The sequence below is a fragment of the Salvelinus alpinus genome, chromosome 29, assembly GCF_045679555.1.
Source record: "Salvelinus alpinus chromosome 29, SLU_Salpinus.1, whole genome shotgun sequence".
Taxonomy (NCBI): Eukaryota; Metazoa; Chordata; class Actinopteri; order Salmoniformes; family Salmonidae; genus Salvelinus; species Salvelinus alpinus.
The window spans coordinates 35,217,553-35,244,098 of NC_092114.1; the positions used below are offsets into that span (position 1 = coordinate 35,217,553).

The 26,546-nt window shown below is 41.1% G+C and overlaps 1 long non-coding RNA gene across 1 annotated transcript; it reads left to right on the top strand.

Annotated features, from left to right (window-relative positions):
* Positions 1–1,880: 1,880 nt before the first annotated feature.
* LOC139558583 (uncharacterized) lies at positions 1,881–23,505 on the top strand. Its single transcript, XR_011671600.1, has 3 exons — positions 1,881–2,629; positions 9,449–9,632; positions 20,652–23,505. It is a non-coding gene; the product is annotated as an uncharacterized lncRNA (long non-coding RNA).
* The last annotated feature ends 3,041 nt before the right edge of the window (positions 23,506–26,546 follow it).

Below are 26,546 nucleotides of genomic sequence, written 5' to 3' on the forward strand. Positions count from 1 at the left end.
ACTGCTCCGCCCACAACCGTAAGGCTCTCCAGAGGGTAGTGAGGTCTGCACAACGCATCACCGGGTGCAAACTACCTGCCCTCCAGGACACCTACACCACCCGATGTCACAGGAAGGCCATAATGATCATCAATGACAACAACCACCCGAGCCACTGCCTGTTCACCCCGCTATCATCCAGAAGGCGAGGTCAGTACAGGTGCATCAAAGCAGGGACCGAGAGACTGAAAAACAGCTTCTATCTCAAGGCCATCAGACTGTTAAACAGCCACCACTAACATTTAGTGGCCGCTGCCAACATACTGACTCAACTCCAGCCACTTTAATAATGGGAATTGATGGAAATTATGTAAAAATGTATCACTAGCCACTTTAAACAATGCCACTTAATATAATGTTTACATACCCTACATTACTCATCTCATATGTATATGTATATACTGTACTCTATATCATCTGCTGCATCTTGCCATCTTTATGTAATACATGTATCACTAGCCACTTTAAACTATGCCACTTTATGTTTATATACCCTACATTACTCACCTCATATGTATATACTGTACTCTATACCATCTACTGCATCTTGCCTATGCCATTCTGTACCATCACTCATTCATATATCTTTATGTACATATTCTTTATCCCTTTACACTTGTGTGTATAAGGTAGTAGTTGTGGAATTGTTAGGTTAGATTGCTTGTTGGTTATTACTGCATTGTCGGAACTAGAAGCACAAGCATTTCGCTACACTCGCATTAACATCTGCTAACCATGTGTATGTGACAAATCAAATTTGATTTGATTTTCATACTTCTTGAGAAGAGCAGAGCTGTTGTGAAGGAAGTGTCAATACAGAGCTATATGGAGCCCTCCGCATTGTCAATAATGGAAAAAATACCCAAATGTCATACTTGAGTAAAAGTATAGATACCTTAATATAAAGTCACTACTTGAGTAAAATTATTTGGTTTTAAATATACTTAAGTATCAAAAGTAAATTTAATGGATAAAATATATTTAAGTATCAAAAATTCCTTATATTAAGCAAACCAGATGGCACCATTTTCTTGTTTAACATACATCTTGTTAAAATGTATTTTATAGCCAGGGTCACATTCCAACACTCAGACAATATTTACAAAAGATGTGTTTAGTGAATTTGTGTTTTAGTGAATCCGCCAACACATAGGCAGTAGGGATGACCACGTGTTCTCTTGATAAGTGCGTGAATTTCAACATTTTCCCGGTCTGCTAAGCATTCAAAACGTAACGACTACTTTTGGGTGTCAGGGAAAATGTATGGAGTAAAAATTACAAGATTTTCTTTAGAAATGTAGTGAAGTAAAAGTAGTCAAAAATATAAATAGTACAGATACCCCCCAAAACGACTCAAGTAAAAATAATTTAAAGTACTAATTAAGTACTTTACACTACTGCGCATTGTTACAAAATGTGGGAGGTGCATAGCGATGTGATACAGAGCTCGATTTGGCCTCCGCACAGAGCCTTTGGATTGCATTGCCAGAGCAATGATAAATTGGCTTTAATTAGGCCAACAAATCCCGGACTCCCTCAACTGGTTAAGCGAAGCCGGAAATGTTAAACCCTCTTTCTGGAATACCCACCAGAGGGGTATCCTACGAAGCAAGCGAGATATACGCAGGGTTTTCTAAAGTTAACCAGCTTCAGTTAGCTTCACATTCCAGCTCAGGCTTCATCCGTACCATTACGGTGGATATTGCTCGTCCACCTGCCGCTAACTCTAGCAGGCTTGTAACTGCACGTGTAAGGGGCTGAATACAGTTGTATTCCAGCCACTAGGGGGTACTCTGGTGAAGCCCATGGGAAATAAATAAATATAGTTTAAGTGAATTGGGGACAGGAAGAATAAGAAACAAAAAAAAGGGCTGTAAACTGCTGTTACATGTGCTGACATGATTAAAAGGGAAGTAAACCGTACCTTCCATGTTGTAGTTTATATTATAAGCTCATAGAAAGGGTAACAAATTTGGAGGCACCGCTGAGATTTATTTTCATGTGAGCACCGGCCCATATTCCTGGAACGAACAACGAGCGAGAGACATTGGGAGAGTAGCTAGCTAGCTAACGTTTTCAGGCTAACCACCAAACAGATTGTAGCTATCTTGCCATTGCCTGCATTGTCGTTGTTGCCACGTTAGTAGGACAATATGAGTCGAGAGAGGGAAACGTTGTTGGATGAAATCGAGCAGAGTTTATGGACTTTAACTGATGACAATTTATGGCACATGTGTGTAACGTTACGTTGTGGAATAGGAGGTGTAGATGACTGAAGTAAAAGGAAAGAGCCATCGCGCTTTGCGGCGCAAATTGATGGAAGATTACTGTGAGAAGGAGGATTTAATGGAATCAGAGGATGAGGGAATGTCTTGGCTGATTCAACTGAAAGACGAAATCAAAGGAATATCGGACTCTGAGGATAACGTGAAAAGTCTGCCTACAAGTCCCAGCCAGTCGGCGCCAATGATGCAAGTGGACAGCGGAGAGATGGGAGCTGCAGCAGAACGAAAAGAAGAGGGAGGGGCTCCTCAGCCCAGCAGAGAAGTGGTCTCAGCTCCAGAAAGGCATCCGCCACAGAGAGAATGGAGTGAGTATGTCCAGTTATAAAGACTTTAAAATCCATGGACAGATAGGAGATCAGAATCAGAAAGATAAGCTCAGCTTCAGCAGCCTAGAACATCAGATTGAAAATGGACAGAGAAAAGGGTACCATGAATTAGAAATCATACAAGCAGTAACCAGAGCTGTGAGCCCAGGGCTTAAAATGAGGAGTTATCTGGAGGGAAAAACAGACATGACACTCTACACACTAAGGCAAATCTTGAGGACACATTATGCAGAGAAGGATGCTACTGAACTGTATCACAAGTTGACTAAAGCAACACAAGAGCCGGGAGAGTCTGCCTTGGACTTTCTAGTCCGAGTCTTTGACCTGAGACAGAAAGTGTTATCAGCCTCAGCTTGTGCCCAATCAGGACTGAAATATGGCACAGAGTTAGTCAAGAGCAAATGCCTGCAGGCCATTGTTACAGGATTAACAAATGATCATGTCAGGGCAGAGATGAGAGTGCATCTCCAGAATATTAACACCAGTGATGAACTGTTGCTTGAGAAAATGCTAATTGCCCAGGGCAATGAAAGCGAACGTATGCAAAAGGCCAGGATTTCACGTAAGTTCACACCCACACGAGTGAACGCAGTACTGAGTGAGGATAACGGGGATAGCAGAGAGGAATGTGCACAGGCAGAGCCCTCACGGACCACATCCAAAAGCAATACAATCCTCTACTGAGTAAAATTGATGCGCGCAATGAAGCAATCAAAGAACTGACCTGTAGCCTCATTAGTACAGTCAGTGCAGGGCCAGGGTGACAGTTCAGTTGGGAATCGCTCCAACAGAAAACCAAGTCCAACCAACAGGGAGAAAAGAAAATGCAAAAGTTGTTATGAGACTGATCAACAGACTTTCCATCATTGCTACAAATGTGGCAGTGATAGCCATTGGGTAGTAGGATGTAGGATCAGGGGCAACGCATATCCCCGATCGGGGAAACGCCTGGGGGTCACAACCATGGAACGGGGAATGACCTCAGATACATCTAGCTCCATCCAGTGTTGCAGCGGCTGCAGTGCAAAGGTAGAGAGAATCTCAGAGTTGAAGTTGTGTTCATTGTGTCATAAAGCTGCCTATTGTTCCAAAGTGTGCCAACAGGATCATTGGAAACAGCACCAACCTACAAGGTTGGTGCCTGCAAGACTGACCACAACTCCCCTTGTCCCATGACACAGAGAGAGTGGGGGCCAACTACCCCAGCCACCACAGGACATTGTAATATAGCACAGCTCATTGGTAAAAGATGTCAAGTGTGGTGTTATATGGAGGGTGTGAAGACACAGGGGCTCAGGTATCCATCATAAGTGAGGAATGGAGAAAACGTAATTTGCCACGCACACAAATTAGACCACCGGCAGAAATCATGGGCAATACAGAGAAACTGGATCTGAAGGCAGCCAATGGCACTGAAATTCCCTTTCTGGGTTTTGTTTTAGTTTGCTTGATCCCAAAGCTGAGGTCATTGTAGGAAAACAGTTGAGGGTTCTGATAATAGTCACAAATTAAAGACTGGAGAAACCAATCATTGAGTTTAATGTAATTGAAGAAATAGTTCAAACAAAAAGTAACAAGGAGCCCTCAGAGCTGATGTATACAGTAAATACACAGAGGAATGCTTGCTTACAGCAGGCAGACGTGACGTTGTCATTCCAGGTGGACAAACAACATGGATTCATCCCTGTATCCCAAGAGAGGTCCCCTTCAATGATGGAATTGTGTTATTTGAACCGGACGTGAGAGGGATCTGTGGCCTGGACTTACAAAGTCAGGTCGTGAAAATATCAAAACGACCATCTCGAAAAGTTGACATTGCAGTAGTGAATACTACCAAACATGACATTACCTTACCAAGACAAACAGTGATAGGGACATTACAGAGAGTAGTAGCGTGTCACCTGGTTCCTGTGCCCAGTGGAGAAAAGGTTACTGTAGCACAGGTTCAGGACAGATCCCCACCAGAGCCTGGCCCTGCAACAGTCACATAGAGTGGTGGGACCCACCTGTAGATGTTCAGCACTTGAGCCAAGAACAACAATAATTAATCAAACAGATGCTCAGAGAGGAATCAGCTGTTTTCGCCAAAGATGACATGGACATAGGGTGTATTGAAAATCTCAGAATGTGTGTTCATTCTGAGATTGACTGATAACATACCAGTGGCAAAGAGATACAACGGTGTGCCACGCCCCTTGTATGCTGAGGTGAAAAGCCACCATCAGGAAGTCAACTTCATCATATGCATCACCTCTGGTCTGCGTACGGAAAAAGGATGGGAGTTTAAGACTTTGTGTTGATTACAGGGGATTGAACAAGAAGACTGTTCTGGACAGGCATCCCGTACCCCGTATATAGGAAATACTTGATGGTTTGGGAGGAAACTCATGGTTTACAGTTTAAGATCAAGGAAAGGCTTTGTGGGAGAGGAGTCCAGAGAATACACTGCCTTCAGCAGCCCTTGGGCCTTATATGAATGGAATAGAATTCCCTTTGGCTTATCAAACAGTCCCTCTGCCTTCCAACAAAGCATGGAGGAAAGTTTAGAGGGTATAAGAGATCTGTGTACCATATTTGGGTGATGTTCTTATTTTTAGTCATCATTTGAACAACATGTTGAAGATGTCCCTCAGGTACTCAGGCAGCAAAATAAATGGGGTATTAAACTCAGGGCTGATAAGTGTGACCTATTCAAGAATGAGGTCCGTTATTTAGGAAAAATAATTTCTGCTGAGGGTTACAGAATGGATGTTAAAGAAATTGTAGCAGTGCAAGAACTGGTAAACAGGCCACCAACAAACATGAGAGAGCTGAGGAAACTACTGGGGTTTCTAGGGTACTATACGGGTTATGTACAGAACTTCTCACAACATGCATAATGTCTCCATGACTTACTAGCAGTGAAGTCAGAGACCCCAGCATCCGGGAAGCGAAGGACCAAGGTAGCTATGCAGTCAGGACAGGCTCTGCCCCACCAGAAAGTTATATAGGAGGATGCTCACCAGAGAGCATTATTTTATTTATTTTTATTTCACCTTTATTTAACCAGGTAGGCCAGAGTTACACAACACAGAGTTACACATAAACAAACGTACAGTCAATAACACAAAATAAAAGAAAAATATAAAAATCTATATACAGTGTGTGCAAATGTAGAAGAATAGGGCGGTAGGCAAAAAATAGGCTCTAGTGGTGAAAATATTTACAATTTAGCATTAACACTGGAGTGATAGATGTGCAGATGATGAATTGCAAATAGAGATACTGGGGTGCAAAAGAGCAAGAGGGTAAGTAATAATATGGGGATGAGGAAGTCGGGTGTGCTATTTACAGATTGGCTGTGTACAGGTACAGTGATCGGTAAGCTGCTCAGACAGCTGATGCTTAAAGTTAGAGAGGGAGATATGACTCCAGCTTCAGAGATTTTGCAAATTCGTTCCAGTCATTGGCAGCAGAGAACTGGAAGGAAAGGCGGCCAAAGAAAATGTTGGCTTTGGGGATGACCAGTGCAATATACCTGCTGGAGCGTGTGCTACGGGTGGGTGTTGCTATGGTGACCAGATAAGACGGGGCTTTACCTAGCAAAGACTTATACAGTTGAAGTCGGAAATTTACATACACCTCAGCCAAATACGTTTAAACTCAGTTTTTCAGAATTCCTGTTATTTAATTGGAGTACAAAAATTCCCTGTCTTAGGTCAGTTAGGATCACCACTTTATTTTAAGAATGTGAAATGTCAGAATAATAGTGGAGAGAATGATTTATTTCAGCTTTTATATCTTTCATCACATTCCCAGTGGGTCAGTAGTTTACATACACTCAATTAGTATTTGGTAGCATTGCCTTTCGGGTAGCCTTCCACAAGCTTCCCACAATAAGTTGGGTGAATTTTGGCCCATTCCTCCTGACAGAGCTGGTGTAACGGAGTCGGGTTTCTAGGCCTCCTTTCTTTTTTCTTTTCTTAAAAAATAAATAAATAATTATTTACTACAAAAAACACAAGGGGTAACATTAAAGTATTAGAACATGATGGACAAACAATACAGCATCAAGACACTATCAAACATGTATCAGTCTTTCCGCAACAGAGCCATCCGTATGTGTGAGGGTGCGTGTGCACGATAGTGATATAAAATATGTCAGAGTTTCCTTTTTCATGATCACAATCTTGTGAAGCCCGAACCCTCCAAGATCCCCCCACAGTTCCCCAATAGCTGTCCCTCAACCATTCGAGACCCCTCCCACAGTCCGTCCCCCCCCCCCCCCCAGGGGAAAAAAATAAAATACAATGAATTAAATTCCATAGGATTGAGGTCAGGGCTTTGCGATTGGCCACTCCAATACCTTGACGTTGTTGTCCTTAAGCCATTTTGTCACAACTTTGGAAGTATGCTTGGGGTCATTGTCCATTTGGAAGACCCATTTGCGACCAAGCTTCAACTTCGTGACTGATGTCTTGAGATGTTGCTTCAATATATCCACATACTTTTCCTACCTGTAAACATCCGACTTCAACTGTAGATGACCTGGAGCCAGTGGGTTTTTCAACGGATATGTAGTGAGGGCCAGCCAACGAGAGCATACAGATCGCAGTGGTGGGTCGTACAGTTGAAGTCGGAAGTTTACATACAGTTAGGTTTGAGTCATTAAAACTCATTTTTCAACCACTCCACAAATTTCTTGTTAACAAACTATAGTTTTTGCAAGTACTAACTGACCCAAGACAGGGAATTTTTACTAGTACTAAATGTCAGGAATTGTGAAAAACTGAGTTTAAATTTATTTTTTACTGGTCTTTTTATTTTATTTTATTGGTCTTCATCTCGTGGCTCAGTCATTTCATTCGCGATAAATGGAGTTAACCGTGAGTTATGCCGCGTTCAAAACAACTGTCACTGGGGGAAAAATGAAATCGGAATTCCAAGTCGGAAACTCAGGCATCTTTCTAGAGCTGACTTCCCGACCTGAAGTTCACTGACGTCATGATTTAAACTCGTTCCCAGTTGTCTTGAAAGTACCATTAGCATTCCCCGGAGCAGGTTAGATATGAATGCACCTGGCTAAAAGGTGAGCCACTTTCGTATGACCGGTTATCCCAAGTTGGCCAACTCAGAGTTGGCCAAAGTTACCTCGCTAACTCTTCAAACCTGCTTCGTACATAAAACAATATACACTGCTCAAAAAAATAAAGGGAACACTTAAACAACACAATGTAACTCCAAGTCAATCATACTTCTGTGAAATCAAACTGTCCACTTAGGAAGCAACACTGATTGACAATACATTTCACATGCTGTTGTGCAAATGGAATAGACAAAATGTGGAAATTATAGGCAATTAGCAAGACACCCCCAATAAAGGAGTGATTCTGCAGGTGGTGACCACAGACCACTTCTCAGTTCCTATGCTTCCTGGCTGATGTTTTGGTCACTTTTGAATGCTGGCGGTGCTCTCACTCTAGTGGTAGCATGAGACGGAGTCTACAACCCACACAAGTGGCTCAGGTAGTGCAGCTCATCCAGGATGGCACATCAATGCGAGCTGTGGCAAGAAGGTTTGCTGTGTCTGTCAGCGTAGTGTCCAGAGCATGGAGGCGCTACCAGGAGACAAGCCAGTACATCAGGAGACGTGGAGGAGGCCGTAGGAGGGCAACAACCCAGCAGCAGGACCGCTACCTCCGCCTTTGTGCAAGGAGTAGCACTGCCAGAGCCCTGCAAAATGACCTCCAGCAGGCCACAAATGTGCATGTGTCTGCTCAAACGGTCAGAAACAGACTCCATGAGGGTGGTATGAGGGCCCGACGTCCACAGGTGGAGGTTGTGCTTACAGCCCAACACCGTGCAGGACGTTTGGCATTTGCCAGAGAACACCAAGAGTGGCAAATTCGCCACTGGGGCCCTGTGCTCTTCACAGATGAAAGCAGGTTCACACTGAGCACATGAGCACATGTGACAGACGTGACAGAGTCTGGAGACGCCGTGGAGAACGTTCTGCTGCCTGCAACATCCTCCAGCATGACCGTTTTGGCGGTGGGTCAGTCATGGTGTGGGGTGGCATTTCTTTGTGGGGCCGCACAGCCCTCCATGTGCTCGCCAGAGGTAGCCTGACTGCCATTAGGTACCGAGATGAGATCCTAAGAGCCATTGTGAGACCATATGCTGACACATGCACATTTGTGGCTTGCTGGAGGTCATTTTGCAGGGCTCTGGCAGTGCTACTCCTTGCACAAAGGCGGAGGTAGCGGTCCTGCTGCTGGGTTGTTGCCCTCCTACGGCCTCCTCCACGTCTCCTGATGTACTGGCCTGTCTCCTGGTAGCGCCTCCATGCTCTGGACACTACGCTGACAGACACAGCAAACCTTCTTGCCATAGCTCGCATTGATCTGCCATCCTGGATGAGCTGCACTACCTGAGCCACTTGTGTGGGTTGTAGACTCCGTCTCATGCTACCACTAGAGTGAGAGCACCGCCAGCATTCAAAAGTGACCAAAACATCAGCCAGGAAGCATAGGAACTGAGAAGTGGTCTGTGGTCACCACCTGCAGAATCACTACTTTATTGGGGGTGTCTTGCTAATTGCCTATAATTTCCACCTTTTGTCTATTCCATTTGCACAACAGCATGTGACATTTATTGTCAATCAGTGTTGCTTCCTAAGTGGACAGTTTGATTTCACAAAAGTGTGATTGACTTGGAGTTACATTGTGTTGTTTAAGTGTTCCCTTTATTTTTTTGAGCAGTGTATAACATTGTTTTGCAAGATCCATGTAAAACACTGACTTTTCTCTGGGTTTTCAGTTGCTAGGTACCAGTAAGTAGGAACAGCTGAAGAGAGGGCTGCAGAAATAAAAATACGATTGTTTAGAAGAGGTGGACATTGGAGGATGAGATGAGAACCTTCAGCAAGAAGAAAGCAGATACTGCTCTGTGGCCACTCCTTCAACACCACTGCCAACCACAAAATGGACAAACACTGCAAACGGTAAGAGACATTCATTATAAATGTAATCACATTAATCTGTCATCCCTTCAATCCTAATTCACTTTCCACACTCGACTTTATTTCTTCACCCTCAATTTCCATACCTGCTTAGAGATTGACAACCATACATGAGGATTATATATTGTGTCCTGTGAGTATTTATAACCGAACGATGTATAGTTTCATCAAAGTAAAAATATTCTGAGTGCTGTCTATTAATTTGACAGTGGTTACAATTCCCTAGGACCGTTCCTAGCTCTATACCAAAACAATTGGTGGGAACCACATATTATTGTTTTCGTAACAGAATGGAGCTTTAATATGGCATCTAAGGATACTAACCAAAATCGAAACAGATGCTCCAGAAACCTCGTGAGAATTTTTTGGGACAAATATTTTAGATTTCACTGTAAATAAATCAAAACTATTGATTAAAAAAAGCAGAGCTTATGAAATTAATTTATACATTACCAGCTTGTTTACTCATTTGACTCTTACTAATTTGGAACCAATATTAAGGTCTTTAGGCCATTTATTAAATAAATAAAATGTTTCCTTTTAATACTAGAAAAGCCTGGCCTCTTTGGGATCCCCATTCAGGCCAATGAGGGATAATTTTGAATCAACATTCAGTCTAATAAATACATTTTCAGTTTAAAAAATACATTTTCAAAATACTACTTTGGTTGTGTTTATGAAGGTCTTGGGTAACATTATAATACAAAAAAAATTATTTCCAAGAACACAAATACATTTTCATTAGTTTGTTACTGCAGGCTGTCTGTTGCTGGCATGCTCAAGTGTGGAGCGCATGGAACAGTGGTTATTCTTGGAAAAAGTACTATTTTGAGACTGATTTGGCAATGGTAAGTGTTTTGGAAACCTAAGAATCTGCTGTTTCTGATACTGTATAGAAATGAAATCGAAACATCTTATCTGCATGTGACTATGTAGGAGGATTTGAAAAAGTCCCTTTTTGGCGCTCAGGAAAAAATGGCCTCTTAACTGCTTATAACACAAATTCTGTTCGTGATATTGAAATCCTAACAACTTATGACTAATTAAGGAAAAGTTAAGGATGGACGGGGGAATTACTTTAAAAATGTCAGAGATATTATCCCCTTGACCTTTCTTGTGTTAAACACATTTGAGTCTGAAAAAAGTGATGTAACTGTGAACCCAGAATATCTACATTATTTTTGACTACCTATCATAAAAGTAATTTTGGAACATTAAAGTCAATGTCTTGAAGTACTCAACACAAGATTTTACTTGTTTTAAACACACATTTATTTTCTCTAACCCAAATGATTGATACATTTTTTTCTACTTTACTCAGTCTCTTGAAAGGTTCATGAGAAGAAATGATGAATGGACAAAAGACCCATAGACATTAAAACCAGTAGATGGTGATAGCACTGACGTCATCCACGTATTCCTATGGAAAACTCTCGATGGCTGTGCATCATCAGAGATACTTTTGAGGATATGAGAAACCAGAGACACTTTTGAGGAGATGGCAATCTCATATTAACTCCCATTGTTGCCCATGCGTCGTATTGGCTGAGCTGTACATTCAGGGCGATTCTAGGACAAGTAGAACTCTCCGTCAACGAGTGAAATGGAGTCAATTGGGCGCTAGCTCAAAAACCCAACATTAGCATGAATTTTGTAAACAAGACATTGCAAATCTTTTCTGAGATGTAAGATAAATAACTTGTTCTCTGTAATATTGTACAGTTTTGGAATCGTGACATTACGTACTTTCACGGAAAATAGGCAGTTTTCTCGACTCACCCTGACTTTGAGAAGGGATTGGGTGATTAGCTTAGCAGCCACGTGATGCTGCTTAACAATGAGAACGCGATTGTCGACGGTGCTGTGTGGACGTTATATATTGAATTATGTGATTCCTTTCTCTACTATCTCAGGCGTCATGTTGCTAAATGGCACAAAAAAATAGCTAAGAATCATGTTGAAAGTGGCCGTAACAAGCAAAGGATCATGGTCGATGTAGTCATTTTCATCCTGCCTGAGAGTCAACCATAATGGTTGTTTAGCAACACAACCAACGCCTAAGCAACTATGGGGAAAAAACAGACTGGGTTGGCAGTTGGCTTAGATTGTTGAATATGGAAAGCCATTTGGCTCTTTGCGTGTAAAATAAAAACCCATGTCAAATAACACATTACATTTAAGTCAAACACTATTTGATGAGTCAAATAAGGTTTTAATTTTACATGTCAAATAAAAAAGTTGTATTGTTGTGTGCCTAATTTGCACGTGCAAAGCCAAGCGCCAACATTACGATCAGTAGCACTGTCAAAGCTGCTGTAAAAAATAAATAAAAGATTGCAAACAAGCACACTCCTTGGCCACGATGTAGTTACAATACTGCGTTGGTAATAAGTCATAATTTTTTTGACTGAATGGGACAACGTCTGTGTTAGCATTTGAAATAAGATCAGGATCAAACGAGCAGGATCAAAAATGTTAGCAAATATATTTTGATGCAGATGTTATTAGCAACTTTTTGGGGTAGTTAGCTTTAGCTTGGTACCTAGCGAGCACCAATGCAACCAGCCTGTAAACAATGACCAGATGACACTGAAGCCATTTTCAATATTCTTAGTATTGATTTAGGAATCCATGTGACTAAATATTAGCTAGGCAACCACTTGTTGTTCTCCTATTGAAATCGAACTTCAGTTCATTAAAATAACTAGCTAGCTAGATAACGAACTAAACAAGCTAGCTAGCTATTTAACCCTGTTGCCCCAAGTTAACGTTATAAGCAGCTAGCTGGCTTCATCTGGCTAGTGCCGCTTGACCGGACCGGGTTATGTGTTGTGGAATTTGCGGCTCGCCCTTTAAATAAAAGTCCCTCTGAAAGTGATGCAAATGGATACAAATAGTGGAATCATGCCATATTTAGACTAGATAATGCGAAACAAGGTTGGAGTGTTGGAATGTGGAGCAATGAAATGGGGTATCAGTCTACTCAGTACCGAAGTTCTCCTCAGAGTTTTCAGACTCCAAAACATCCATGTTGTATTGTTTTTCCTCTGGAATAGTGTTCAACAAACACATAATAGCTTGACTGGTACAATAAATGTGGATCATTTCACAGTTGTTTCAGAGTCCCGCAATATGAGCTACAACACAAATATTTGTGTAATCTATTCGCAGTTGTTTTCTGTGGGTTTCCATTAGCAGACCAAAACCCAATTTTATTGATCCACAATGTACAGAGCAATATGAATGTCAATACGCACAATAAGCTGACTGAGGAGGTGATTTCTCACAGTCAAAGTCACGCAATAAGAGCTACAATGCTAATATTTGTTTAAACTCTTCACAGTTGTGTTCTGTGGGTGTCACTGAGTAAATTGATACCCCATGTCATTGATCCACAATGCATAGGTAATGGTGTACAGTAGGGATGCACGATATATCGGTGAACATATCGGAATCGGACGTTATTAGCTAAAAATACCAACATCGGTATCGGCCCGATGTCTAGTTTAACGCCTATGTGCAAAACCGATGTCAAAGCTGACGCACATACCTATATAACGTAAGCACATGATGTAATGATGCCATGTACAATTTGGCGCTACACGTGCAACACAGCATTCCTATCCTAGCCCACAATGTCAGCTGTGTAGATCGAACAGTCAAAAAGTCGAGCAGTCATTTGAAAGAGTAAGAACATTTCAGGGAGACAACTCAAAGGTGAAATCCATTAACACCAAGTTAATTTAATTCATTGCCCTTGACAATCAACCGTTCTCTGTCGTGGGTGATGTTGACTTTCGCGACTGGTCGAACACCGGTACATACTACCAAGTCCTCTATTTTTCAGATGTTGCCCTACCGGAGTTACACAGTAACAGCGTCACTGCTATTAGCTTCACAACATAAACGCCGTTTGGGTCTTTGCGTGTCAAAAAAGATACACGTCAAAAAACACAATTTGACAATAACACAATTTGGCTTTAAATAGGGCTTTTAATTTGACACGTCAAATAACACAGTTCTATTATAGAATGTTGTGTGTTCTGAATTTGCACGTGCAAGCCAAGCGTCACCACTACTATCAGTAGCAATGTCAAAGCTGGCAAACAAGCAAATACTGGCCACGAACGATGTGTTTACAATACTGCGTTGGTAATAAAGCATAATTTTTTCGCCCGCTACTTCTGGGGTAGCTAGCTAGCTTTAGCTTGGTACCTAGCTAGCACCAATACAACCAGCCTGAAAACAGTGACCAGTATTTCTGCAGTCATTTTCATTATTCTTAGCAATGATTCAGGAATCCTTGTGAGTAAGTATTAGCTAGGTAGCCAGTTGTTGTTCGCATAATGAAATTAAACTTCAGTTCATGAAAATAAATAGCTAGGCAGCTACTTAACACTGTTGCCCAAAGCTAGCGTCATCTGGCTAGTGATGCTCGACCGGACCTGGTTATATGCTGTGAAGCTAGCCACAATAAGGATTAGGCACAATAGTGTAATTTGAGGTTTACCTTCAAAATAAAAGTACCTCTTTGAAAGTGATGCAGAAGGTAACAATTGGTGGATTCATGCCATATTTAGACGAGATAATGTTAAACAAGGTTGGAATGTGAAGCAATGAAATGGGGTATCAGTTTTCTCGGTTACACCCACAGAACACAACTCTGAAGAGTTTATGCAAATACACTACCGGTCAAAAGTTTTAGAACACCTACTCATTCAAGGGTTTTTCTTTATTTTTAAAAATATTTTCTACATTGTAGAATAATAGTGAAGACATCACAACTATGAAATAACAGACATGGAATCATGTAGTAACCAAAAAATGTTAAACAAATCAAAATATATTTCATATTTGAGATTCTTTAAAAAGCCACTTATTGTGGCCTTGATGACAGCGTTGCACACTTGGCATTCTCTCAACCAGCTTCATGAAGTAGTCTCCTGGAATGCATTTCAATTAACAGGTGTGCTTTCTTAAAAGTTAATTTGTGGAGTTTCTTTCCTTCTTAATGCATTTGAGCCAATCAGTTGTGTTCTGACAAGGTAGGGGGGGTATACAGAAGATAGCCCTATTTGGTAAAAGACCAAGTACATATTATGGCAATAACAGCTCAAATAAGCAAAGAGAAATGACAGTCCATCATTTTTTAAAGACATGAAGGTCAGTCAATACTGAACATTTCAAGAAGTTTCTTCAAGTGCAGTTGCAAAAAGCATCAAGCGCTATGATGAAACTGGGGCGGCAGGTAGCCTAGTGGTTAGAGCCTTGGACTAACCGAAAGGTTGCAAGATCGAATCCCTGAGCTGACAAGGTAAAAATCTGGCGTTCTGCCCCTGAACAAGGCAGTTAACCCACTGTTCTTAGGCCGTCATTGAAAATAAGAATTTGTTCTTAACTGACTTGCCTAGTAAAATAAAAACGGGCTCTCATGAGGACTGCCACAGGAATGGAAGACCAAGAGTTACCTCTGATGCAGAGGATACGTTCATTAGAGTTACCAGCCTCAGAAATTGCAGCCCAAATAAATGCTTCACAGAGTCAGCATCTTTCATGTCATACCATGGCATTTACACATAAAACAAGGAGGATGTTCCTTATCGTGGATGTAATGGCATGTTCAATAGAACAGATTCAATGAAACTAGAACACCTTTCAGCGTCATAGTAGAAGTCAGGGAAATGTCAGGGAGTGAGTCAACTCTTAAATTATCTTGCCATCTTATATTATGAAATCTAATGACAAACCAAACCAGTTTTAAATCAACCAGTACTGTTTAGGGTGTGTCTAGTTATTTATTGGCGGTTGGCAATGCCTAAGACGACAATAAATAATCAGAAACTTGAAATCACATTTCACATATCCAAATAGTGTTGTGTAAGGGTAAGTTGTACAATTCACATCTGATAAATACAAGTTAGGATTCGTTACGATTGGGTCACTGCAAATCGTTAGTTGGGATGTGTGCAAAAAGTATATCATTGGTCAAAACACTGACACACTGACTGGGGATGTTGCTCTTCGCAAGATGACACGTTTTCTCTAAATGAATACATTTCTACCTGTACATATGTTTTGTTACTGTCGCAAGTAGCCATCCTATAAGCAGGAAGGAGTTCTATAGAAATAATTTGCACCAGGCAAATTTTTATAGTACGATAGTATAAATAAAGGTTGTAAATACACCTGGCTGGCTAAGTTTTCGGAAATATCCTGTATATATCCAATATTTGTATTCATTCTGACTCTAATTCTGGTTAGGCTAAAGTTGTAAAAACAATAAAGGGCTTTTTACAATGCTGAGACAAACAGAGCCAAGCTCTACTGAGCTGTCATCCACTAGTTGCTGGAACCATGCTGGAAAGGACAATGTTACAAGAAAATATCCAAGCCAGCACTGTATGGTTCAATAGTGTGAAAGAGTATACGTTAACACAGCAACTTACCTCACCACCTTGATTAAGTGGTAGACAATTCTTATGAATCATCTTAAAGTGGCTTAGCAATGAATTGATCAATGAAACACTGCATTTTACAATGCCTCACCAGCCTGGAAAGCTTTCAACACTAATATGTTCTGGGTTTGTCATCAACATATTTCACACATTCGACGTCATATGCAGAGGTGTCTCTACATGTCTGGGTGTTATGTGTAATTAAGACAGTCAGACAGACGCACACCAGAATAGAAAGGGCGGTTATTTAGGAACATTCCAACTCAAGGTGTCTTTAAAAAAAGGCACTCCCTTCCCCAACGTCAAAATATCTTCACAAGACCCTCCCCTTGTATTGTAAAAAAAAATTGCACACCCTCCGTCCTCATAGAATTAACTCAAAATAATTTTTAACGATAACTGTAGCTAGCGACCCTGTGTTTCTAAACATGGATATCAACTTTGCCACTTCAGCATGTTTTTGTGGCACAGTAGATGCCATGCAGGGCTATGGGCCAGAAGGTTGAGGGTTCGCCGACCACCACGGACTCTACAAACTCATACAAATTAACATTTCTCATCCATAGTTACAGTCAAGTTCACTCAAAGAACACTTACACAATATTAGTGCCTTTATAGAAAGAGTAAACATACTGATCATCTGGTTTTACAAAACTTGCTTTCTAGGATAGAGAAAATATTTCAAAATATTCGAATGAACACCCTTATTTTAAATACCGGTACTGGGGTGGGGAGGTCATCCAAAATACAGGAGGGTTGTCCAACTTTTTTGTTTATTTTTGCTTTTGGGAGGGTTGTGTGTTTTTTTTATTGGGAAAAGGGGAGGGTAGTGCATTTGTCCCCCCCCCTGGTTTACATTCGCTTTTTTTGCAGGATTAACTATATAATGTCTTCTATCTTAGCCACATTTCCTCATCTGCTTGCATACCCCTCCCCTATATCAAGGTGTTTTGGTACTTCCCTTAAGCACTACACTTTTCCTCATGCTAACTTTTACTATACCACTGGTCAGTATAGCCTACCAGTATATCCTGCCCTACATCCACATGAATCCACAATAAGAAATATGAATAGCTGATAGGCAGCAGAGAGGCCAGTTGCATCATTGCGCATGAAAGAACAGTGAAGACATGAAACACGCAGCTCAAAAAGTTCCCCTATTGATCATGTTTAGGGACAATATCCTACCTAGACTAGCCTACAACACCTCAATGCAATGAATAATTGCATTATTGTTTTCAACTGAGTACAAAATTCTACTCTAGGCTGCTTTGAAAATGTCATTTGAATAACGGCGCAAAAGCCCTGTTTCATTTAATTTGGATCAGTTGTAGGTCTACTCTCGACGGTGTAGAAGTTCTAGAAAAATAGAGTAGCAGGCCAGTCTGGCTTTTTATTTCTGATACTGAGATGTGGTCTGTTGCTGATCATCATTCTGCCAAGTCTTCGTACAATAGTGTGGCCACATGCTCCCGGCAGGCCCAGTTATTCAGGAAAGCTTAACATGAGCTCTGCTTAGTCTTCAATCCGAGCGGCTATTCCTCGCACACCTAGAACCTAACGTATCAATATAGCCTAAATATTGGTCATTTAACTTTGAAAAGGTATTACCTTTATGTGCCATGAACACAACCAGTCACAGTGTTTTAATCTGATTAGGCTACTTCAAAAGTCTCCTGTAGGCATGTGCATGGTCGTCCAAATTATCATTCCAGCATCTTCAAAATGGCTTCACATTAACCAGGTTTCCATCCAAATCAAATCTAATTGTATTTGTCACATGCGCCGAATAGTGAAATGCTTACTTACATGCCCTTAACCAACAATGCAGTTTTAAGAAAAATAAATGTTAAGTAAAAAATAGATAAAAATAACAAATAGTTCAAGAGCAGCAGTAAAATAACAGTAGCGAGGCTATATACAGGGGGTACCGGTACAGAGTCAATGTATGGGGGCACAGGTTAATTGAGGTAATATGTACATGTAGGTAGAGTTAAAGTGACTATGCACAGATAATAACCAGAGAGTAGCAGCAGTGTAAAACGAGGGGAGGGGGATATAGAGGTCTGGTATAGAGGTCCTGGATGGCAGGAAGCTTGGCCCTAGTGATGTACTGGGCCGTACACACTACCCTCTGTAATGATGCAACCAGTCAGGATGCTCTCGATGGCGCAGCTGTAGAACTTTTTGAGGATCTGTTGACCCATGGGGGAATAGTCTTTGTCGTGCCCTCTTCATGACTGTCTTGGTGTGTTTGGACAATGATAGATTGTTGGTGATGTGGACACCAAGGAAATTGAAGCGCTCAACCTGCTCCACTACAGCCCTGTCTATGAGAATGGGGGCGTGTTCGGTCCTCCTTTTCCTGTAGTCCACAGTCATCTCCTTTGTCTTGAACACTTTGAGGGAGAGGTTGTTATCCTGGCACCACAGGAACAGGTCTCTGACCTCCTCCCTATAGGCTGTCTCATCGTTGTCGGTGATCAGGCCTACAACTGTTGTGTCATCAGCAAAATTAATGATGGTGTTGGAGTCGTGCCTGGCTATGAAGTGATGACTGAACAGGGAGTACAGGAGGGGACTGATCACACACCCCTGAGGGGCCCACGTGTTGAGGATCAGCATGGCAGATGTATTGTTACCTACTCTTACCACCTGGGGGCCGCCCATCAGGAAGTCCAGGATCCAGTTGCAGAGGGAGGTGTTTAGTCCCAGGGTCCTATGGTATTGAACGCTGAGTTGTAGTCAATGAATAGCATTCTCACGTAGGTGTTCCTTTTGTCCAGGTGGGAAAGAGCAGTGGGGAATGCAATAGAGATTGCATCATCTGTGGATCTGTTGGGGCGGTATGCAAATTGGAGTGGGTCTAGGATTTCTGGGATAATGGTGTTGATGTGAGCCATGACCAGCCTTCCAAAGCACGTCATGGCTACAGACATGAGTGCTACGGGTCGGTAGTCATTTAGGAAGGTTATGTTAGTGTTCTTGGGCACAGGGACTATAGTTGTCTGCTTGAAACATGTTGGTATTACAGACTCAGTCAGGGACAGTTTGAAAATGTCAGTAAAGACACTTGCCAGTAGGTCAGCGCATGCTCGGAGTACACGTCCTGGTAATCCGTCTGGCCCCGCAGCCTTGTGATTGTTGACCTGTTAAAAGGTCTTACTCACATCGGCTACGGTGAGAGTGATCACACAGTCGTTCGGAACAGCTGATGCTAACATGCATGCTTCAGTGTTGCTTGCCTCGAAGTGAGCATAGAAGTAATTTAGCTCGTCTGTTAGGCTCGTGTCAATGGGCAGCTCGCGGCTGTGCGAGCTGTGCTTCCCTTTTTATGAGAGTAAAGTACGTTAAAAAAAATGTCAGGACAGGCCTGATGATAACAGCCATTTTGTCTAGGTAAACTTACCAAATGTCGACAAAATAAAATAGGCTGGACAAGGTGGGATATTTTTGTGTCGGTCAAATTAATAATGCGAGAAATGTTGGTGGAAAATGCTTTTCAAGTAAACTTGGATTCATGTGATGATATGTTGTGTGGTTCTCCCAATACAACTCGGGAAAGCATGCAGTTTATTAGGCTACAAATTAAATAAGTTATGATAAACTTCAGTGTGGTGAAAGTGATGATTGATGCTGCAGTTGGACCTCGAAGCCAGCTCCACTGCATTTTTTTCGTTGTTCCCCTCTAATCAGGGACTGATTTAGGGACACCAGGTGTGTGCACTTAATTATCAGGTAGAACAGAAAACCAGCAGGCTCTGGACCTCGTAGAGTAAAAGTTGAATACCCCTGATGTAGGCTATACCCACAATGTATCTGCTAGCTGTTAGCTAGAGCACACGTGCCAATACAAGAGTGGGCACATTCGCTACACAGTGCATTCAGAAAGTATTCAGACCCCTTGACTTTTTCCACATTTCGTTACATTACAGACTTCTTCTAGAATGTATTTAATTATTTTTTCCCTCATCAGTCTACACAATCTACCCATAATAACAAAGCAAAAACAGGTTTTTAGAACCTTTTGCTAATTTATAAAAAATAAAAACCACATTTACACAAGTATTCAGACCCTTTACTCAGTACTTTGTTAAAGCACCTTTGGCAGCGATTACAGCCTCAAGTCTTCTTGAATATGGTTCTACAAGCTTGGCACATTTGTATTTGGGGAGTTTCTCCCATTCTTTTCTGAGTGCCCAGTTCCCAGTTGTTTTGAATGTGGAAATAGTGACGGCGTCAGCATCACTGGCTACTGACCTATTAAAAATTAGTGTGTTCTTCAAACATGTCAGGGAACTGTCTTATGTGGGACACCGAATGAAGGGATGACGACTAACGTCTACCACCAGAAATAAATGCTAATAGGTACTGTATCTGTATTGGTTTGAAAGACAATTATAATATTTGCACATTGTTGTATTAGCAGAACAATAAGGATGGTTTATTCTACATGGAACCGTTGCACTTGAAAGTTATCAAAACACTTTGTTTAGAATATCTACATAAGTTCAGCAATTTGCACTTTTCTCTTATTACTTTGTAGGCTACTGCTGGACCCATGGCTTGAGGCAAACTCTGTCATATCCAGGATGAAGTGTCATGCCCTCCACCCCTCCTGCCACCTGACTGCACCTGTACGTACACGACAGAACCTCACCCAGAGACCTGTGATTGTCAGTATGTGGTTAGACAGCCAAATCCTTAGAAAATACCATAGAAATAGAATTGAATGCCATGCTATTTCTGGGACAGCTGAAGAACAAGGAGCATACAAATCTATCTGTTGTTCTCCTCTACACACAACTTATTTGTATTTTTGCTAGGTAGAGTGTAGGCATACTGTCTTTATAAGCACATCAATATTACAGCAGAAAATGTTTTGTCTTTACATGAAATTATAAAACTTCAAGTTGCAAGCTACTTTCATAGCAAGGTGTTGTAGAACGAGTGTCTCATGAAACACATTGCAGACAATGGTAAAACATGTGTATACTTTAAATGCATACATTCAACAGCTGATGATACCAAAATGAACAAATGGCCTGGAAATCACGCATTAGATGCCTTCACAGTATGAATAATAATTAGTATGTTGATTTTCATTGCTTACTGCATATGCTTTTACTGAACAGTACGTTCTAAATAATATGTAGTACGATTAGTACACAGAAGTATGTACTTTTAGTAAGTAGTAGGCAATACAGATATTGGACACGGACCATGCCTCGGGATTTAATGAATGTGAAATGTCATATGAATATAAATATATTCTTTCCCAGCACTGTCTCTAAGTAGGTTGGTATACAATGAGTCTTAAATCTGGTCACACCCTAAAAAGTCACACCCTCGAATATAAACGTACTCTCTAAAACTTGTTGTGTTTGCACCTAGCAAGTACAACGGAAATGCACAGACATTACATCCATATAAACAGTCCTTATTAGTCAAGAAGGCTCTGATAGTAACAATTAGACATGTTGAGTCAGGGATCACTGTCAGGGTTGTACAGGTTCACAAGTGATACTCACATGTTGAAAGAAACTCGCCCAAATTGCTTATCTAAATATTTTGGGTAACACTTTGTGAATGTTAAAGGTGCCATAACAACCTAATATTTAAAAATAATTCAAACGATACCAGAATAAGTAATTTTTTTATTACAGTATTTAGCAGCAGTATTGTTGCTGGTGTTGCTGACAGGATTAGTCCTGTGCACCACAAGGCTGTATTAGACTCTGCTGAGCTAAAGCCAAGGCATAAGCTTCTGGCTCAATGGGTGTTAGGCCGGGTATCTGTAAAGCACCTCCTGATCACCTCTGATGTAAAAAGGGCTTTATAAAAGAAACAATTGCTCTGACCTGAGTTCAAATAGTATTGAGCCTGTCTGGAGTGGAGTGCCAGAAAGATGTGGTTTGCTCTTTTGGGACTATTACAGTGGTCCCATTGTGCCAGGCAAGCTCAATCATCGACCACAGCTAGTTAGAGTATTTAGAATATACTATTTATCCAGGTCTGGTTCCAACCCCTTCTGCCACTGTGTCCTTGAGCAAGGCACATAAACCCCTGAACTGCTACCTGGGTACTGCTCTGAGGCTTACCTGATGCTCCCAGACTGTTGCGTGAATAGTATGTCAGAGGGTTGGGTACTGTGACAGGTGGAATACACATTTTAGTTGTACTGATAAACAAGGCAACATTAAACATGTCCTCCAACTAATAAATGTAAGATATTGTGTGTGACCGCATTTTATCCAATATATTGACCAGATACTCAAGTGGTCGCTCTAACAATGAAAATACATGTGTTCAAAATAGAAGGCAGTTAGCCTGGGTACCAGTCCAGGGCTTGACATTCAGGTAATTTCACTTGTGAGTGATTTTCATGTGTCATTTGCATAATAAAATCACATAATAAAATCATGGGATTTTTACAGTGTTTATAAATACAGGGTAATTGTGTGAATTTTACAGAGAGTAGAGGCCTAATGTTTATGAATTAAAATGGCCAACGTGCTTCCCGTGGATACTTTTTTATTGTCATGCCAGATACTCAAGGTTGTGACCTGGTCCGTGTACATCTTAGACAATGGTGTTCTGATGTAAAACGGAAACGTCAGCAACGTGAAAAAGGCACGTTTTTCTTTCCTTTTCAAATTTTTATTTTATTTTTTACATAAAACACATTGGTTGTTGTTATCTCGCTTTTTGCAGATGAACAAAAAAGTCGAGATTCTCGAGATGCAGCAGTGTGTATGAAGACTCTCCGGTGACAGTGTCCGAGGGGTTGGCTGAGAGAGTTTTTAAGGTGACTGTGGAGAGGGCCAGAGCGGGGAGCAACCCTTATAGTGCATGCACACAGCCATGGAGCTATTGAGAACACTCCCTGTGGTACAGCCGTTACTGGTAAGACGGGGAGAAAGAAGGGATGAGGGAGGAGATGTGTGTAGGTGGTGAGGAGGCGGAACATGTCGTACTCTCTGTCCTGAAGAGGTTAGTGTGCGAGGGCGCTAACCTGCTACTCTCCCTCTGCTCCCTCTGAGGAAGAACATCCCGGAAAACATTACCTTCCTCTCCTTTTTGTGTGTTGTGTGTGTGTCCAGTTGTTTTAGTCTACTCATAAAAGTGTGTTTGTCTTTCAAGAAATTCCACAAATGAACTTTTAACAAGGCACACCTACCTCATGAAGCTGGTTGAGAGAATGCTAAGAGTGTGCAAAGCTGTCATCAAGGCAAAGGGCGGATACTTCGAAGAATCTCAAGTATAAAGTATATCTAGATTTGTTTAACACTTTTTTGGTTACTACGTGATTCCATATGTGTTTTTTCATAGTTTTGATGTCTTCACTATTATTCTACAATGTAAAACATTGTAAAAATAAAGTAAAACCCTTGAATGAGTAGGTGTCTCCAAACTTTAGACCGGTACTGAATGTGTATGTATGTATGTACGTATGTACAGTATATGTCTATATACAGTGCATTTGGAAGGTATTCAGACCCCTCAACTGTTTCTATATTTTGTTACGTTACAGCCTTATTCTAAAATTGATTAAATAGTTTTTTCCCTCATCAATCTACACACAATACCCCATAATGACAAAGCAAAAATACATTTTTTGAAATTTTATAAAACCTCCAAAATGGATAGCACATTTACATAAGTATTCAGATCCTTCACTCGGTACTTTATTGAAGCACCTTTTGCAGTGATTCCAGCCTCGAGTCGTCTTGGGTATGATACTACAAACTTGGCACACCTGTATTTGGGGAGTTTCTCCCATTCTTCTCTGCAGATCCTCTCAAGCTCTGTTAGGTTGGATGGGGTGCGTTGCTGCACAGCTATTTTCAGGTCTCCAGAGATGTTTGATCGGGTTCAAGTCCGGGCTCTGGCTGGGCCACTCAAGGACATTCAGAGACTTGTCCCGAAGCCACTCCTGCGTTGTCTTGGCTGTGTGCTTAGGTGATCTTTTGCCCCAGTCTGAGGTCCTATTTGATCTGGAGCAGGTTTTCATCAAGGATCTCTCTCTAAGTCTCTCTATAAGTTCCTGTTGAACACATCTTATTGAACGCGGAATGAGGGAGAGCTTGGTTTGTTGTTTTGAAAGTGTATTGGAAAGTTTCTTAGTAGCTAGCTAACTTTTTAGTTTGTATCATTAGATATTGCTGTACTGCCGGAACTAGAAGCACAAGCATTTCGCTAAACTCGCAATAACATCTGCTAACCATGTGTATGTGACCAAGAACATTTGATTTGATTAGATTTTTTACTGTTAGAGTTCAGTGCAGCCTTTGATATTGTAATCTGTTGTTGAAAAAATTTATCTGTGGCTTTTCAACCCTTGCCATATCATGGATTCAGAGCTATCTATCTAATAGATCTCAATGGGTTTTCTTTAATGTAAGCTTCTCTAATGTCAAACATGTGAAGTGTGGTGTACCGCAGGGCAGCTCTCTAGAACCTCTACTCTTTTCTATTTTTACCAATGACCTGCCACTGGCATTAAACAAAGCATGTGTGTCCATGTATGCTGATGATTCAACCATATACCCATCAGAAACCACAACTAATGAAGTCACTGAAACCCTTAGCAAAGAGTTGCAGTCTGTTTTGGAATGGGTGGCCAGTAATAAACTGGTGCTGAACATCTCTAAAAATAAGATCATTGTAATTGGTACAAATCATTCCTTAAGTTCTAGACTTCAGCTGAATCTAGTAATGAATGGGGTGGCAGTTGAACATGTTGAGGTGACTAAATTACTTGGTGTTACATTTAGATTGTAAACTGTCATGGTCAAAACATATAGATTCAATGGTTGTAAATATGGGGAGAGATCTGTCCATAATAAAGAGATGCTCTGCATTTTTGACACCACACTCCAAAAAGCAAGTTCTGCAGGCTAGTTTTGTCTTATCTTGATTATTGTCCAGTCGTGTGGCCGAGTGCTGCAAGGAAAGACCTAGTTAAGCTGCAGCTGGCCCAGAACAGAGCGACACGTCTTGCTCTTCATTGTAATCAGAAAGCCTGATATAAATACTATGCATGCCATTCTCTCTTGGCTAAGAGTTAAGGAGAGACAGACTACATCACTTATTTTTATAAGAAATATTAGTCCCAAATTGTTTGCATAGTCAACTTGCACACAGCTCTGACACACACACTTACCCCACCAGACATGCCACCAGTGGTCTTTTCACAGTCCCCAAATACAGAACAAATTCAAGAAAGTGTACAGTATTATAAAGAGCCATTATTGCATGGAACTTCGTTCCATCTCATATTACTCAAGTGAACAGCAAACCTGTTTTTAAAAAACAGATAACGTAACACCCACGGCACAACGCCTCTCCCCTATTTGACCTCGATAGTTAGTGTGTATGTATTGGTATTGATATGTAGGCTATGTGTGCCTTTTTACATTATAAAAAAATTAATGTAGTTCTGTCCTTGACCTGTTCTTGTCTATTAATGTTCTATATTATGTCATGTTTTGTGTGGACCCCAAGAAGAGTAGCTGCGGCTTTTGCAACAGCTAAAGGGGATCCTAATGAAATACCAAAATACTACAAAATAATCTTGTTTCCCATGGTCTGAGAGTCCTTTAGGTGTCTTTTGGCAAACTCCAAGCGGGCTGTCATGTGCCTTTTACTGAGGAGTGGCTTCCGTCTGGCCACTCTACCATAAAGGCCTGATTGGTGGAGTGCTGCAGAGATGATTGTCCTTCTGGAAGGTTCTCCCATCTCCACAGAGGAACTCTGGAGCTCTGGAACCATCGGGTTCCTGGTCACCTCCCTGATCAAGGCCCTTCTCCCCTTATTGCTCAGTTTGGCTGGGTGGCCAGCTCTAGGAAAAGTCTTAGTGGTTCCAAACTTCTTCCCTTAAAGAAAGATGGAAGACACTGTGTTCTTGGGGACCTTCAATGCTGCAGAAATGTTTTGGTACCCTTCCTCAGATCTGTGTCTCGACTAAATCATGTCATGGAGCTCTACAAACAATTCATTTGAACTCATGGCTTGGTTTTTGCTCTGACATGCACTGTCAACAGTGGGACCTTATAGACAGGTGTGTGCCTTTCCAAATCATGTCCAATCAATTGAATTTATCACAGGTGGACTCCAATCAAGTTGTAGAAACATCAAGGATGATCAATTTCGAGTCTAATAGCAAAGGGTCTGAATACTTAAACTGTTTTCGCCTTGTCATTATGGGGTATTGTGTTTAGATTGATGAGGATTTTTTTATTTAATCAATTTTAGAATAAAGCTTTAACATAACATAATGTGAAAAAAGTCAAGGGGTCTGACTACTTTCCTAATGCATTGTATACATTCTGAACAAAATGATAAATGCAACATGTAAAGTGTTGGTACCATGTTTAAAATGAATGAGCTGCAATTAAAGATCCCAGAAATGTTCTATACACACAAAAGCTTATTTCAC